Below are 5,659 nucleotides of genomic sequence, written 5' to 3'. Positions count from 1 at the left end.
CACACCACACACACACCACACACACCACACACACACCACACACACACCACACACACACACCACACACACCACACACACACGCTACACACACACACCACACACACACCACACACACACCACACACACACACCACACACACAGACCACACACAGACCCCCCCCACACACCACACACCCACACACCACACACATACCACACACACACACACCACACACACCACACACACACACCACACACACACACACCACACAAACACACATCACACACCACACACACCCATACACACCACACACACCACACACACACACCACACACACCACCCATACACCACCCACACACCACATACACACACCACACACAAAGCACACACACACCACACACACAGCACACACACACACACACCCCCACACACCCCACACACACCACACACACACACCACACACATAGCACACACCACACACATACAGCACACATACACCACACACACCACACACACACACCACACACACACACCACACACACACACCACACACACAACCACACACACCAAACACACCACACACACACCATACACCACACACACCACACACACACACCACACACACCACACACCACACAACACACATCACACACACCACACACACCCATACACACCCACACACACCACACACACACACACCACACACACCACACACACCACACACACACCACACACACACCACACACCACACACACCACACACACACCACACACATACACCACACATACACCACACACACACACCACATACACCACACACACAGCACACACACAGCACACACACACACCCCACACACACACCACACACACAACACACACAGCACACACACAGCACACACACACACCACACGAACACACACCACACACACCACACACACACACACTCTCCAGCCACCTCCCCCAAGCCCATCAAATTCTACTGCCTTCAGGGAAATAACTCATGTCCACCAGGGCCAGAATTCACATCCTCTGATTTGAGTTTTAAAGACAGGGATTTACACAGGATTACCTTTTTTTTTTTTTTTTTTAGGTTGTGGTTGCTTCCGATTTCCATTGTCTGAATCATAGCCATGGAAATAATTGAATCTTTTTCTAATATAGAATATATTACTCTTGAAATAGTAGGAAGTGTTGATGATTTCCTTTTATTGGACTCACAAATAATTTATAAGTTGGTCCGGTTTGGAAAAAATATCATAGTCCTTTATTTCTTTGGCTTCTTCCTTGAGGCTAGGAGCAGCCTCTAAAATAGCTGCCTGTGCAGGGATGGGCCTAGCGCTCCCCCTGGTGGCCGTTACGTGGGATTGCGGGTCCAGTAAATGGACCGAAAGCTGCCGACAAGACATTTGAATAATTCTTTCTCCCCTAAGTACATAGAGAAATTTGATTTATTCTTCACAGTCATGTCTGCATTACAGAACACTTCTCCTTATAAAGTCCATCTGCTTTGAGGTTAAGTAAATGATCAATCCCTCATATACATTATCATGCAGTGAGCACTTCTCTGAGGTAGCAACAGCTTCTGGGGTTCTACCAAATGTCAGGGAAACTGGGAGTTTCTTCTTTCCTTCAGAAGATACTGAAGAAAAATACAAATTGACCTGTATGTAACTGCTTACAGAGGGAATTAACAAAAATGTGAATGTGTATGGTGGCCGGCAGGAGGGGGTGTTTAGAGGAGGAAAAAGGAGAAACCGGAGAAACAGAAGGCTTTGGAAACGCAATGCTCAGCTTAGAATCCTGGCTCCGCTTACAGAAGGTGGTAGGTGGCATCCTGAGATGGCCCTCCACAAGGGAGACAGACAGACATGCTCCCTCTTCCCTGGGGCACTTAGGAAGACTCTTCCCAGCCCACCTTGCAACTGGGAGCCATTGACTGAGTTCTGGCCAGTGGGATGTGGGCAAAAGTGATGCAGCCCTTTCAGACCTTATCCCTAAAGCATCCCTAGTGATTTTTCACACACTCTCTGTCTCTGTATCCACACCGATGGGAACAGAATAATCGAGGATGTCAGGGTCACACAAGGGAAGTGAGTCAAAACCGTGTGTTATCACTTAAGGACACTCACATAGGAGAACCACCTGATTACCTTCGAACTGTGATGTGAGCAAGAAATAAACTTATATATGCGAAGCCACTAATTAAGAGGTATTTGTTACAGCATCCAGTGTTAATTATCCTGCAAAAGCAAGTCAGGTCACCTGTTTCAGCCACAGTTTCCTCAACTAAAAATAGGGATAATGTATGAAGATTCAATTAAAAAACGTATATGAAAACATTTGGCACAGACTCAGGGCTCAATAAGTGCTGGTTTAAAAGCAATTGTGTCTCACATAAGCAATATTTTCATTCTACAAAAGAATTTTGTATTGTTATCACACAGGTTTCTATCACAAGAAAAAGAAGACCTAACTCCAAATGGCAAGCCAAATGGGGACTTTATTGGCTCCCAGAGCTAGAAATTCCATGTGTAGATTAAGCCTTAGGGCTGGTTTAATCCATCCAGCAGCTCGAGGACCCATGTTCTTTCTTCTGCCTGGTAAGCTTAATTCTTTTTTTTTTTAAATTTTTATTGACGTATAGTTAATTTACAATGTTGTGTTAGTTTCAGATGTTCTAAACCTGACTCTCCTGATGGTCAAAGATGGCTGTCAACAGCCCTCACTACTACATGTTCCTAGTGTACTTTGAGAATAAGAAGAAATCTCATTCCAGTATTCTAAGAAAGAATCCCCCAACTCCTCTGATTGGATTGGCTTAGATCACATGATCACCACTGACCCAATCACTTTGTTGGGGTGGAGGCAGGTGCTGATGACCTGTCAATCAAGACCCATACCCGGAACTAGGGGTGGGATCAGCTTTCCCAAGATCACATGGGCTTGTGGGGGAAGAATGAGGGCATACATTTTTTTGAAAGAATATTTTTAAGCAGGAGAAAGAGGGAACCAGGGGAAATGAATGCTAGCTACCAAAAGTGTGTGCTGCAATTGGTATGTTTATTTTCCCTGAAGCAAAAAAAAAAGTTGTAGGAGTAGATAGTAAATGTTATTTTGTGATCACTTGGAATGATCATCCAACCTTTCAGAAATCTGAAAGTTAACTGGACATTATGGTTTTCAACTTCCAAACCTCTGACAATGAGTTCCCTAAAGTGTCCTCAGGTAGTGACGTCTTGAAATATATGCAGACATTGACTTCCTGTCTCTCTTGACAGTGCAGTGTTAAAAAATTGTCTCTTAAGAATAATTTAGTTTCTTGCCCTTCTGCCTCCTTTACCTATCTTTATTTCTTTGTAATTTCCTTGGATTTTGTGCAAGTGTTTTAGAAACCATGAGATGCTATACCAAAGGGAGGGGCTGTCCTTTTCATCTGCTCTTCATGCCTAAACTAAATCATAACGGTGCTCAATCATAAAATAATGAGACTGACTTTTAAACAGACTCCTTAGATATAAGAATGAGTACCGCTCTTCTGCGCAGCCACCTAGAGAAGTGACCTTCACATTCCAGTGATGGAGCCACAGCTCAGACTGTATTAATTACACCTCAGTTTTAGCCACAAAAGCACAGTGGCTTGTCTGACCACACTCTTCCTCTGATTGGATTCCCAATCCCCTGTGAGGTTTTCAAAAAAGTGAATCTGTCCTCCAAAGCAAAGTTGTGCCTTTTCAGAAAATCTATCTTGAGATCTGAAGACAGTTGTCAGATCAGAGGATTCCAAACCTATTTTGAATAAATGTTAAAAGTGAGCATTCAGGAGGACACATGCATTTCCCACTGGTTTAGTAGGAGAAGAGAGGATATTGGGGTATTAAACTTTTCCTGTGCAATGAAGATGATCTGCAAAGTCACCGGACAGCTGAATTCCCCAGGCCTCCAGGCTAAATCCGAACTCAGCAGACCCTTCAGGCCTCGGGCTGCCCCTGCATCCTGCTGTTACCTCCTCTGGGCTGCTTTCCTGCCCACATGCCCTGCCCTCCTTAAGGCTCTCTCTGCTCCTGGGGTTGCCAGCACCTCTACAGAAGCTGTGGTCCTCTGCATGCCATCGCCTCTCCTGAAATGTCCCCTCCCTGCTTTCACTTCATCCTCTCATGCCTCAGTCAAGACCTGGCTCATCTGTCATCTCCTCCAAGAAGTTTTCCTAACCCTTGCCCTCCACAAAAAAGGCACGTTGTTACTCTATCTTTTCTTGGTCTTGCAACTTTAGAAAAGAAGTCATTGACTTTTTCTCTCCTGGTATTTGTATTTATCCTCTGTGCTTGACCTGGGTGAGATTGCCCACAGATCCAATCCTCACCCGACCCTGCTCTCTCCTGGGTGGCAGGGTGTCTGACCCTGCGGGCTGCATGGCTCAGGCCCTTGCACTGACTGGCATCTGCCTGGGTTTGTCTACTGGGAGGCACTGACAGGAGACAGGATGGGAGGAAGGGAGAAGCCAGGCTGATTGCATCCTTTCTATAGAAGCCTCAGGAGGTATATGTGCCAGAGACCATTTCTCTCTCATCGCCTCTGCGTGATTCCAGTTCCTGAGACCTGATAACACCACCTCTTCTTTTTCACTTCAGCCTAGTGGCTCCCAGCTGTTGGGAATCTCTAGGTTTCCTCGTGGTCCCCATTTTGGTCCTAGCTCTTCCATCCCCGGTGTAACCAATTCTTTGTGTTAAATCCCCTCTATTTCAAACATTTAGAGTGATTTCATTTTTCCGTACTGGACCCTGACGGATATACATCAGCTCACGTCCCCCATCCAGCAGTCAAGAATGGTTGGTTAAATGAATGACATCAGTGAATGTATGAACAGACGACCATGTTTACCTGTCATACATAATTTGTATATTTCTATTTCCTAAGACACTTTTACGACTCTTCCTATCGATCTTTTTTTCCTTCTGCTACCCCTAATATTTGTTTTCAAGCTCTATGCACTTTTCCTAGCTGAATTCCCCAACCCCAAACCCCTTGTTCAAGTTTACTCACACTCAAGTCCGGCATGGCCTCTGCGTCGCTGACAGATGGTGAAGACATCAGGTGTAGAGTGAGATCATCAAGATGAGAACAGCTGCGGAATCCAACAAACCCAGGCTGTTGGCCAGGACCCACAGGATGACAGTGGAGGATTCATGATCTCTCCGCTCTTCAGGTCTGTCTGTGACTTAAGCCAGAGCCAGGCCAATTCACAGTGATTCCTGGAGCCCAGTGCAATTTGCAGATAAAGGGAAGATGCACATTTGTGGCCAACGTGGAAGATTCGAGTATTAGCCTGGCTGCTAAAATGCTCCCCTGTGCGTGAGACCAGCACAGGGCTCGTTGGTCTCCACAGCGCTGCCCAGAGCACCATTTTATTGCCATGGTCTGGAGGCCAGGTGAATACAAACCAGGCATTAGGAAGGGATCTGGGAGCGGCTGGAGGTTAATGCTCTGCTCCATGAAGAGGGAGGTGCCGCCCACCTTCCTGCTCCTTCCTGCCCCAGGCGTCTCTCAAATCACTTTGACCCCACATGGTTTAAAAGTTAGTTGCAATGTAGCTTTGCAAAAGTGACAAGAAAATGGGCTTCCTGCTGAGGACAGTTTCCTGCAAAGAGCTGCTTACAGCAGGGGGACCACCAGCCTAAGCCTA

The sequence above is a fragment of the Pseudorca crassidens genome, chromosome 2 (genome assembly GCF_039906515.1).
Source record: "Pseudorca crassidens isolate mPseCra1 chromosome 2, mPseCra1.hap1, whole genome shotgun sequence".
In the NCBI taxonomy this organism is placed as follows: Eukaryota; Metazoa; Chordata; class Mammalia; order Artiodactyla; family Delphinidae; genus Pseudorca; species Pseudorca crassidens.
Note: the sequence above shows the minus strand (reverse complement) of the source record.